The following is a 13,527-nucleotide window of genomic DNA, read 5'->3' as shown; positions in this document are numbered from 1 at the left end:
GGTCTAATGGTTTTTGTGATGAATAGACATATGCTTCAGAGGGTCATTGAGTAGTTGTACGTGCGCTTGTCGATCTCAAAGTTTTTGGTGCATCAATAGAAGATCGACAACATGTTGTGGCTCTTGTTCGAGGTAAACATGTACTCCAACCTTCTCAAAATATGCAGTATTGCGAACCCCATTGCCCTCATCCTCCACAATCACGTTGTGCTTGATCACACATGCAATCATCACCTCCCACAATGTCTCAGGGTCCCATATATTTACAGTTCCATGAACAATACTCCAACGAGTTTGGAGCACTCCAAATTCCTCCTGGACATCCTTCCTAGCACCTTCTCACATTTGGACAAAGAGAGATCTTTTTTGCGAGAAAACTTATGATCTATCCATCATCAATCAAAATAGTACAACAAACACAAGAAGTAAAAAAATACATCTAGGTCCACAGACCACCTAGTGACGACTACAAGCGCTGGAGCGAGCCGAAGGCACGCCGCCATCATCGTCCCTCCCTCATCGGAGCCGGGAAAACCTTGTTGTAACAGACAGTCGGGAACACATCGTGCTAAGGCCCCATAGGACCAGCGCATCAGAACAACAACCATCATCGATGAAGGAAAAAGTATCAGAAGGATCCAACCCGCAGACACATGGACACAGTCACACAGACGAACGAAGATCGGATCCAATTGGACCCACCAACGACAAACGCCGACCGAATCCCACAAGATTCATCGGGGACGCACCCCCACACGCCCTCCAACGATACTAGAAGCATCACTGGAATGGGGCTAGGCGGGGAGAACCTTATTCTGTCTTCAAGAAGCCGCCTCCGCATTGTCTTCCTGAGCTTGACACTGATACGTCCATTTTGTATCATGCTTTTATATCGATATTTATTGCATTATGGGTTGTTATTACACATTATGTCACAATACTTATACCTATTCTCTCTTATTTTACAAGTTTACATGAAGAGGGAGAATGCCGGTAGCTGGAATTCTGGGCTGGAAAGGAGCAAATATTACAGACCTATTCTGCACAACTCCAAAAGTCCTGAAACTCCACGGAAGTCAGTTTTAGAATATATAAAAAATATTGGGCTAAGGAAGCACCAGAGGGGGGCCACCCACCATCCACAAGGGTGGGGGCGCGCCCTACCCCCCTAGGCGTGCCTCCCTGCCTCGTGGGCCCCCTGGCAGGCCTCCGGTGCCCATCTTTGGCTATATGAAGTCTTTTGCCCTAGAAAAAATCATAAGCAAGCTCTCAGGACGAAACTCCGCCGCCACTAGGCGGAACCTTGGCGGAACCAATCTAAGGCTCCAGCAGAGCTGTTCTGCTGGGGAAACATCCCTCCGGGAGGGGGAAATCATCACCATCGTCATCACCATCGATCCTCTCATCGGGAGGGGGTCAATCTCCATCAACATCTTCACCAAAAGCATCTCATCTCAAAACCTAGTTCATCTCTTGTACCCAATCTTTGTCTCCAAACCTCAGATTGGTACCTGTGGGTTGCTAGTAGTGTTGATTACTCCTTGTAGTTGATGCTAGTTGGTTTATTTGGTGGAAGATCATATGTTCAGATCCTTTATGCATATTAATACCTCTCTGATTATGAACATGAATATGATTTGTGAGTAGTTACGTTTGTTCCTGAGGACATGGGAGAAGTCTTGCTATAAGTAGTTGTTGGGGAACGTAGTAATTTCAAAGAAATTCCTATGCACACGCAAGATCATGGTGATGCACAACAACGAGAGGGGAGAGTGTTGTCTACGTACCCTCGTAGACCGAAAGCAAAAGCGTTAGCACAAGGCGGTTGATGTAGTCGTACGTCTTCACGATCCGACCGATCAAGTACCGAACGCACGGCACCTCCGAGTTCTGCACACGTTCAACTCGATGACGTCCCTCGAACTCCGATCCAGCCGAGTGTTGAGGGGGAGTTTCATCAGCACGATGGCGTGGTGACGATGATGATGTTCTACCGATGCAGGGCTTCGCCTAAGCACCGCTACGATATGATCGAGGTGGATTATGGTGGAGGGGGGCACCGCACACGGCTAAGAGATCAAGAGATCAAGTGTTGTGTCTTTGGGGCGCCCCTCCCCCGTATATAAAGGAGTGGAGGAGGGGGAGGGCCGGCCCTCTCTATGGCGCGCCCTAGGGGAGTCCTACTCCCATCGGGAGTAGGATTCCCCCTTTCCTAGTAGAACTAGGAGCCCTTCCAAGTATTAGGAGTAGGAGGGAAGGAAAGGGAAGGGAAAAGGAGAAGGAAGGAAGGGGGTGCCCCCCTCCCTAGTCTAATTCGGACCAGCCCATGGTGAGGGGTGTGGCCACCCTTTGAGGCCTTTCTCTCCTTTCCCGTATGGCCCATTAAGGCCCAATAGGAATTCCCGTAACTCCCTGGTACTCCTAAAAATACCCGAATCACTCGGAACCTTTCCAATGTCCGAATACATTCGTCCAATATATCGATCTTTACGTCTCGACCATTTCGAGACTCCTCGTCATGTCCCCGATCTCATCTGGGACTCCGAACTCCTTCGGTACATCAAAACACATAAACTCATAATATAACCGTCATCGAACTTTAAGCGTGCGGACCCTACGGGTTCGAGAACTATGTAGACATGACCGAGACACGTCTCCGGTCAATAACCAATAGCGGAACCTGGATGCTCATATTGGCTCCTACATATTCTACGAAGATCTTTATCGGTCAAACTGCATAACAACATACGTTGTTCCCTTTGTCATCGGTATGTTACTTGCCCGAGATTCGATCGTCGGTATCTCAATACCTAGTTCAATCTCGTTACCGGCAAGTCTCTTTACTCGTTCCGTAATACATCATCCTGCAACTAACTCATTAGTTGTAATGCTTGCAAGGCTTAAGTGATGTGCATTACCGAGAGGGCCCAGAGATACCTCTCCGACAATCGGAGTGACAAATCCTAATCTCGAAATACGCCAACCCAACAAGTACCTTCGGAGACACCTGTAGAGCACCTTTATAATCACCCAGTTACGTTGTGACGTTTGGTAGCACACAAAGTGTTCCTCCGGTAAATGGGAGTTGCATAATCTCATAGTCATAGGAACATGTATAAGTCATGAAGAAAGCAATAGCAACAAACTAAATGATCAAGTGCTATGCTAACGGAATGGGTCAAGTTAATCACATCATTCTCCTAATGATGTGATCCCGTTAATCAAATGACAACTCATGTCTATGGTTAGGAAACATAACCATCTTTGATCAATGAGCTAGTCAAGTAGAGGCATACTAGTGACACTCTATTAGTCTATGTATTCACACATGTATTATGTTTCCGGTTAATACAATTCCAGCATGAATAATAAACATTTATCATGATATATAAGGAAATAAATAATAACTTTATTATTGCCTCTAGGGCATATTTCCTTCAGTCTCCCACTTGCACTAGAGTCAATAATCTAGTTCACATCGCCATGTGATTTAATACCAATAGTTCACATCACCATGTGATTAACACCCATAGTTCACATCGACATGTGACCAACACCCAAAGGGTTTACTAGAGTCACTAATCTAGTTCACATCGCTATGCGATTAACACCCAAAGAGTACTAAGGTGTGATCACGTTTTGCTTGTGAGAGAAGTTTAGTCAATGGGTCTGCCACATTCAGATCCGTAAGTATTTTGCAAATTTCTATGTCAACAATGCTCTGCACAGAGCTACTCTAGCTAATTGCTCCCACTTTCAATATGTATCCAGATTGAGACTTAGAGTCATCTGGATCAGTGTCAAAACTTGTATCGACGTAACCCTTTACGACGAACCTTTTGTCACCTCCATAATCGAGAAACATATCCTTATTCCACTAAGGATAATTTTGACCAATGTCCAGTGATCTACTCCTAGATCACTATTGTACTCCCTTGCCAAAAACAGTGTAGGGTATACAATAGAGCTGGTACACAGCATGGCATATTTTATAGAACCTATGGCCAAGGCATAGGGAATGACTTTCATTCTCTTTCTATCTTCTGCCGTGGTCGGGCTTTGAGTCTTACTCGGTTTCACACCTTGTAACACAGGCAAGAACTCTTTCTTTGACTGTTCCATTTTGAACTACTTCAAAATCTTGTCAAGGTATGTACTCATTGAAAAACTTATCAAGCGTCTTGATCTATCTCTATAGATCTTGATGCTCAATATGTAAGCAGCTTCACCGAGGTCTTTCTTTGAAAAACTCCTTTCAAACATTCCTTTATGCTTTTGCAGAATAATTCTACATTATCTCCGATCAACAATATGTCATTCACATATACTTATCAGAAATGTTGTAGTGCTCCCACTCACTTTCTTGTAAATACATGCTTCACCGCAAGTCTGTATAAAACTATATGCTTTGATCAACTTATCAAAGCGTATATTCCAACTCCGAGATGCTTGCACCAGTCCATAGATGGATCGCTGGAGCTTGCATATTTTGTTAGCACCTTTAGGATTGACAAAACCTTCTGGTTGCATCATATACAACTTTTCTTTAATAAATCCTATTAAGGAATGCAGTTTTGTTTATCCATTTGCCAGATTTCATAAAATGCGGCAATAGCTAACATGATTCGGACAGACTTAAGCATAGATACGAGTGAGAAACTCTCATCGTAGGCAACACCTTGAACTTGTCGAAAACCTTTTTGCGACAATTCTAGCTTTGTACATAGTAACAATACTATCAGCATCCATCTTCCTCTTGAAGATCCATTTAATCTCAATGGCTTGCCGATCAATGGGCAAGTCAATCAAAGTCCATACTTTGTTCTCATACATGGATCTCATCACAGATTTCATGGCCTCAAGCCATTTCACGGAATCTGGGCTCACCATCGCTTCTTCATAGTTCGTAGGTTCATCATGATCTAGTAGCATGACTTCCAGAACAGGATTACCGTACCACTCTGGTGCGGATCTCACTCTAGTTTACCTACAAGGTTCGGTAGTAACTTGATCTGAAGTTACATGATCATCATCATTAGCTTCCTCACTAATTGGTGTAGTAGTCACAGGAACATATTTCTGTGATGAACTACTTTCCAATAAGGGAGCGGGTACAGTTACCTCATCAAGTTCTACTTTCCTCCCACTCAGTTCTTTCGAGAGAAACTCCTTCTCCAGAAAGGATCCATTCTCAGAAACAAATTTCTTGCCTTCGGATCTGTGATAGAAGGTGTACCCAACAGTTACTTTTGGGTATCCTACGAAGACGCACTTCTCCGACTTGGGTTTGAGCTTATCAGGATGAAACTTTTTCACATAAGCATCGCAACTCCAAACTTTAAGAAACGACAACTTTGGTTTCTTGCCAAACCATAGTTCATACTGTGTCGTCTCAACGGATTTAGATGGTGCCCTATTTAACGTGAATGCACCTGTCTCAATGCATAACCCCAAAACGATAGTGGTAAATCGGTAAGAGACATCATAGATCGCACCATATATAATAAAGTATGGTTACGATGTTCGGATACACCATTACACTATGGTGTTCCAGGTGGCGTGAGTAGTGAAACTATTTCACATTGTTTTAACTGAAGGCCAAACTCGTAACTCAAATATTCTCCTCCACGATTAGATCGTAGAAACTTTATTTTCTTGTTACGATGATTTTCCACTTCACTCTGAAATTATATGAACTTTTCAAATATTCCAGACTTTTGTTTCATCAAGTAGATATACTCATATCTGCTCAAATCATCTGTGAAGATCAGAAAATAATGATACCTGTCATGAGCTTCAATATTCATTGGACCACATACATCAGTATGTATGATTTCCAACAAATCTATTGCTCGCTCCATTGTTCCAGAGAACGGAGTCTTAGTCATCTTGCCCATGAGGCATGGTTCGCAAGCATCAACTGATTCATAATCAAGTGATTCCAAAAGCCCATCAGCATGGATTTTCTTCATGCGCTTTACACCAATATGACCTAAACGGCAGTGCCACAAATAAGTTGCACTATCATCATTAACTTTGCATCTTTTTGGCTTGAATATTATGAATATGTGTATCACTACGATCAAGATCCAACAAACCATTTTTGTTGGTGTGTATGAACATCGAAGGTTCTATTCATGTAAACAGAACAACAATTGTTCTCTAACTTAAATGAATAACCATATTGCAATAAACATGATCAAATTATATTTATGCTCAACGTAAACACAAAATAACACTTATTTAGGTTCAACACTAATCCCGAAAGTATAGGGAGTGTGCGATGATGATCATATCAATCTTGAAACCAATTCCAACACACATCGTCACTTCACCCTTAACTAGTCTCTGTTCAGTCTGTAACTCCTGTTTCGAGTTGCTAATTTTAGCAATCGAACAGGGGCTACTATAAACACTAGTAAGGTACACATCAATAACTTGTATATCAAATATACCCTTTGTTCACTTTGCCATCTTTCTTATCCACCAAATATTCAGGGAATTTCCGCTTCCAATGATCATTTCCTTTGCAGTAGAAGCACTCAGTTTCAGGCTTTGGTCCAGCTTTGGGCTTCTTCACGGGAGTGACAACTTGCTTGTCATTCTACTTGAAGTTCCTTTTCTTTCCCTTTGCCCTTTTCTTGAAACTAGTGTTCTTGTCAATCATCAACACTTGATGCTCTTTCTTTATTTCTACCTTCGTCGATTTCAACATCACGAAGAGCTCGGGAATCATTTTCGTCATCCCTTGCATACTATAGTTCATCATAAAGTTCTAGTAACTTGGTGATGGTGACTAGAGAACTCTGTCAATCACTATCTTATCTGTAAGATTAACTCCCACTTGATTCAAGCGATTGTAGTACCCAGACAATCTGAGCATATGCTCACTGCTTGAGCTATTCTCCTCCATCTTTTAGCTATAGAACTTGTTGGAAACTTCATATCTCTCAACTCGGGTATTTGCTTGAAATATTTAACTTCAAGTCTTCAACTCCTAGAACATCTCATATGGTCCATGACGTTCAAAACGTCTTTGAAGTCCTGATTCTAAGCCGTTAAGCATGGTGCACTAAACTATCAAGTAGTCATCATATTGAGCTAGCCAAATGTTCATAACGTCTGCATCTGCTCCTGCAATAGGTCTGTCACCTAGCGGTGCATCAAGGACATAATTCTTCTGTGCAGCAATGAGGTTAATCCTTAGAACACGGATCTAATCCGCATCATTGCTACTAACATTTTCCAACATAGTTTTCTCTATGAATATATAAAAAATTAAAACAGTGGAGCTAAACGCGAGCTTTTGATCTACAACATAGATATGCAAATACTACCAGGACTAAGTTCATGATAAATTAAAGTTCAATTAATCATATTACTTAAGAACTCCCACTTAGATAGACATCCCTCTAATCATCTAAGTGATCACATGATCCAAATCAACTAAACCATAACCGATCATCACGTGAAATGGAGCAGCTTTCAATGGTGAACATCACTATGTTGATCATATCTACTATATGATTCACGCTCGACCTTTCGGTCTCAGTGTTCCGAGGCCATATCTGCATATGCTAGGCTCGTCAAGTTTAACCTGAGTATTCTGCGTGTGCAAAACTGGCTTGCACCCGTTGTAGATGGATGTAGAGCTTATCACACCCGATCATCACGTCGTGTCTAGGCACGACGAACTTTGGCAACGGTGCATACTCAGGGAGAACACTTTTATCTTGAAATTTAGTGAGAGATCATCTTATAATGCTACCATCAATCAAAGCAAGATAAGATGCATAAAAGATAAACACCACTTGCAATCAATATAAGTGATATGATATGGCTATCATCATCTTGTGCTTATGATCTCCATCTCCGAAGCACCATCATGATCACCATCGTCACCGGTGCGACACCTTGATCACCATCGTAGCATCGTTGTCGTCTCGCCAATCTTATGCTTCCATGACTATCGCTACCGCTTAGTGATAAAGGAAAGCATTACAGCACAATTGCATTGCATACAATAAAGCGACAACCATATGGCTCCTGCCAGTGGCTGATAACTTGGTTACAAAACATGATCATCTCATACAATAAAATTTATATCTCATCACGTCTTGACCATATCACATCACAACATGCCCTGCAAAAACAAGTTAGACGTCCTCTACTTAGTTGTTGCAAGTTTTACATGGCTGCTACGGGCTTAGCAAGAACCGTTCTTACCTACGCATCAAAACCACAACGATAGTTTGTCAAGTTGGTGTTGTTTTAACCTTCGCAAGGACCGGGCGTAGCCACACTCGGTTCAACTAAAGTTGGAGAAACTGACACCCGCCAGCCACCTGTGTGCAAAGCACGTCGGTAGAACCAGTCTCGCGTAAGTGTACGCGTAATTTCGGTCCGGGCTGCTTCATCCAACAATACCGCCGAACCAAAGTATGACATGCTGGTAAGCAGTATGACTTATATCGCCCACAACTCACTTGTGTTCTACTCGTGCATATGACATCTACGCATAAAACCTGGCTCGGATGCCACTGTTGGGGAACGTAGTAATTTCAAAAAAATTCCTACGCACACGCAAGATCATGGTGATGCACAACAACGAGAGGGGAGAGTGTTGTCTACGTACCCTCGTAGACCGAAAGCGGAAGCATTAGCACAACGTGGTTAATGTAGTCGTACGTCTTCACGATCCGACCGATCAAGTACCGAACGCACGGCACCTCCGAGTTCTGCACATGTTCAACTCGATGACGTCCCTCGAACTCTGATCCAGCCGAGTGTTGAGGGAGAGTTTTGTCAGCACGATGGCGTGGTGACGATGATGATGTTCTACCGACGCAGGGCTTCGCCTAAGCACCGCTACGATATGATCGAGGTGGATTATGGTGGAAGGGGGGCACTGCACACGGCTAAGAGATCAAGAGATCAATTGTTGTGTCTTTGGGGTGCCCCTGCCCCCGTATATAAAGGAGTGGAGGAGGGGGAGGGCCGGCCCTCTCTATGGCGCGCCCTAGGGGATTCCTACTCCCATCGGGAGTAGGATTTCCCCTTTCCTAGTAGAACTAGGAGCCCTTCCAAGTATTAGGAGTAGGAGGGAAGGAAAGGGAAGGGAAAAGGAGAAGGAAGGAAGGGGGCGCCCCCTCCCTAGTCCAATTTGGACCAGCCCATGGGGAGGGGTGCGGCCACCCTTTGAGGCCTTTCTCTCCTTTCCTGTATGGCCCATTAAGGCCCAATACGAATTCCCGTAACTCCCCGGTACTTCTGAAAATACCCGAATCACTCGGAACCTTTCCGATGTCCGAATATAGTCGTCCAATATATCAATCTTTACGTCTCAACCATTTCGAGACTCCTCGTCATGTCTCCGATCTCATCCGGGACTCCAAACTCCTTCGGTACATCAAAACACATAAACGCATAATATAACCGTCATCGAACTTTAAGCGTGCGGATCCTACGGGTTCGAGAACTATGTAGACATGACCGAGACACGTCTGCAGTCAATAACCAATAGCGGAACCTGGATGCTCATATTGGCTCCTACATATTCTACGAAGATCTTTATCGGTCAAACCGCATAACAACATATGTTGTTCCCTTTGTCACTGGTATGTTACTTGCCCGAGATTCGATCGTCGGTATCTCAATACCTAGTTCAATCTCGTTACCGGCAAGTCTCTTTACTCGTTCCATAATACATCGTCCTGCAACTAACTCATTAGTTGCAATGCTTGCAAGGCTTAAGTGATGTGCATTACCGAGAGGGCCCAGAGATACCTCTCCGACAATCGGAGTGACAAATCCTAATCTCGAAATACGCCAACCCAACAAGTACCTTCGAAGACACCTGTAGAGCACCTTTATAATCACCCAGTTACGTTGTGACGTTTGGTAGCACACAAAGTGTTCCTCCGGTAAACGGGAGTTGCATAATCTCATAGTCATAGGAACATGTATAAGTCATGAAGAAAGCAATAGCAACAAACTAAACGATCAAGTGCTATGCTAACGGAAGGGGTCAAGTCAATCACATCATTCTCCTAATGATGTGACCCCGTTAATCAAATGACAACTCATGTCTATGGTTAGGAAACATAACCATCTTTGATCAACGAGCTAGTCAAGTAGAGGCATACTAGTGACACTCTGTTTGTCTATGTATTCACACATGTATTATGTTTCCGGTTAATACAATTCTAGCATGAATAATAAACATTTATCATGATATATAAGGAAATAAATAATAACTTTATTATTGCCTATAGGGCATATTTCCTTCAGTAGTCATGTGAATTTGGTATTCGTTCGATATTTGGATGAGATGTATGTTGTCTCTCCTCTAGTGGTGTCATGTGAACGTCGACTACATGACACTTCAGCATTGTTTGGGCCTAGGGGAAGGCATTGAGAAGTAATAAGTAGATGATAGGTTGCTAGAGTGACAGAAGCTTAAACCCTAGTTTATGTGTTGCTTCATAAGGGGCTGATTTGGATCCATATGTTTCATGCTATGGTTAGGTTTACCTTAATACTTCTTTTTTAGTTGCGGATGCTTGCAAGAGGGGTTAATCATAAGTGGGATGCTTGTCCAAGGAAGGGCAGTACCCGAGCACCGGTCCACCCACATATCAAATTATCAAAGTACCGAATGCGAATCATATGAGCGTGATGAAAACTAGCTTGACGATAATTCCCACGTGTCCTCGGGAGCGTTTTCCTTTATATAAGAGTTTGTCCATGCTTGTCCTTTGCTACAAAAAGGATTGGGCCATCTTGCTGCGCCTTATTTACTTTTATTACTTGTTACCCGTTACAAATCACTTTATCACAAAACTATCTGTTACCACTAATTTCAGTGCTTGCAGAGAATACCTTACTGAAAACTGCTTATCATTTCCTTCTGCTCCTCGTTGGGTTCGACACTCTTATCGAAAGGAGTATGATAGATCCCCTATACTTGTGCGTCATCAAGACTCTTTTCTGGCACCGTTTCCGGGGAGTGAAGCGCCTTTGGTAGGTGGAATTTGGTAAGGAAAAAATTATATAGTGTGCTAAAATTTACTGTCACTTGTTACTATGGAAAGTAATCCTTTGAGGGGCTTGTTCTGGGTATCTTCACCCTGACCAGTAGAGCAAAGAGTTGCTCCTCAACCTATTGAACCTACTGAAAATGTTTGCTTTGAAATTCCTTCGGGTATGATAGAGAAACTGGTAGCTAATCCTTTTACAGGAGATGGAACATTGCATCCCGATTTGCACTTAATCTATGTGGATGAAGTTTGTGGATTATTTAAGCTTGCAGGTATGCCCGAGGATGTTATCAAGAAGAAGGTCTTCCCTTTATCTTTGAAGGGAAAGGCATTGACATGGTTTAGGTTATGTGATGATATTGGATCATTGAACTACAACCGATTGAAATTGGTATTTCATCAGAAGTTTCTATGCATCTGGTTCATCGTGATCGTAATTATATATATAATTTTTGGCCTCGCGAAGGAGAAAGCTTTGCTCAAGCTTGGGGGAGGCTTAAGTCAATGTTATATTCATGCCCCAATCATGAGCTCTCAAGAGAAATTATTATTCAAAAATTTTATGCTCGGCTTTCTCTCAATAATCGCTCCATGCTCGATACTTCTTGTACTGGATCTTTTATGATGAAGACTATTGAATTCAAATGGGATTTATTGAAAATAATTAAATGCAACTATGAAGATTGGGAACTCGAGGAAGGTAAGGAGTCAGGTATAACAGCTAAGTTTGATTGTGTTAAATCTTTTATGGATACCGATGCTTTTCGTGAATTTAGCACTAAATATGGACTTGACTCTGAGATAGTAGCTTATTTTTGTGAATCCTTTGCTACTCATGTTGATCTCCCTAAGGAGAAGTGGATTAAATATCATCCTCCTATTGAAATAAAAGTAGTTGAACCTATTAAAGTTGAAGAAAAGACTATCACTTATAATGTTGATCCTATTGTTCCTACCGCTTATATTGAGAAACCACCTTTCCCTACTAGAATAAAGGATCATGCTAAAGCTTCAACTGTGGTTCGTAAGAGTAATGCTAAAACACCTACACCTCCTGAGCAAATTAAAGTTGAACCTAGTATTGCTATGGTTAAAGATCTCTTGACTGATAATATTGATGGGCATGTTATGTACTTTTGTGATGAAGCTGCTAGAATTGGTAGACCCGATACTAAAAATAAACATAGACCTGTTGTAGGCATGCCTGTTATTTCTGTTAAAATAGGAGATCATTGCTATCATGGCTTATGTGATATGGTGCTAGTGCAAGTGCAATACCTCATTCCTTATACAAAGAAATTATGCATGATATTGCATCTGCTGAGATAGAAGAGATAGATGTTACAATTAAGCTTGCCAATAGAGATATTATTTCACCTGTTGGGATTGTTAGAGATGTTGAAGTCTTGTGTGGGAAAGTTAAATATCCTGCTTATTTTCTTGTTCTTTGTTCCCCACAAGATGACTTTTGTTCCATTATATTTGGTAGACCCTTCTTGAATACTGTTAATGCTAAGATAGACTGCAAAAAGGATATTGTTTCTGTTGGTTTAGGGGATATGTCTCATGATTTTAATTTTGCTAAATTTTGTAGACAACCCCGTGATAAAGAATTGCCTAGTAAAGATGAAATTATTGGTCTTGCTTCTATTGCCGTGCCTCCTAATGATCCTTTAGAACAATATTTGCTAGGCCATGAAAATGATATTTTTATGAATGAAAGAAGGGAAATAGATGACGTATTCTTTAATCAGGGACCTATTTTGAAACACAATTTGCTCGTTGAAATCTTAGGGGGTCCTCCTCCACCCAAGGGTGATCCCATGTTTGAGCTTAAACCATTAGCTGATACTCTTAAATATGCTTATCTTGATGAAAAAGAAGATATATCATGTTATTATTAGTGCTAACCTTTCAGAGCAAGAAGAAGAGAGATTATTGAAAACTCTGAAGAAGCACCCTGCAGCTATTGGATATACTCTTGATGATCTTAAGGGCATTAGTCCCACTCTATGCCAGCATAAAATAAAATTGGAGAAAGACGCTAAACCGGTTGTTGATCACCAACGACGGTTAAATCCTAAGATGAAAGAAGTGGTAAGAAAAGAAATACTAAAGCTTCTGGAGGCAGGTATAATTTATCCCGTTGCTGATAGTCAGTGGGTAAGTCATGTCCATTGTGTCCCTAAGAAGGGAGGCATTACTGTTGCTCCTAATGATAAAGATGAATTGACCCCACAAAGAATTGTTACAGGCTATAGAATGGTAATTGACTTCCACAAATTAAATAAAGCTACTAAAAAGGATCATTACCCTTTACCTTTTATTGATCAAATGCTAGAAAGATTATCTAAACATACACACTTTTGCTTTCTAGATGGTTATTCTGGTTTCCCTTAAATATCCGTGTCAAAAGAGGATCAGGAAAAGACCACTATTGCTTGCCCTTTCGGTACTTTTGCTTATAGATGTATGGCTTTTGGTTTAT

This window comes from Triticum dicoccoides, chromosome 4A (assembly GCF_002162155.2).
Source record: "Triticum dicoccoides isolate Atlit2015 ecotype Zavitan chromosome 4A, WEW_v2.0, whole genome shotgun sequence".
Lineage (NCBI taxonomy): Eukaryota > Viridiplantae > Streptophyta > Magnoliopsida > Poales > Poaceae > Triticum > Triticum dicoccoides.
The sequence above is the reverse complement of the archived record's forward strand: the minus strand, read 5'-3'. Positions refer to the sequence as shown.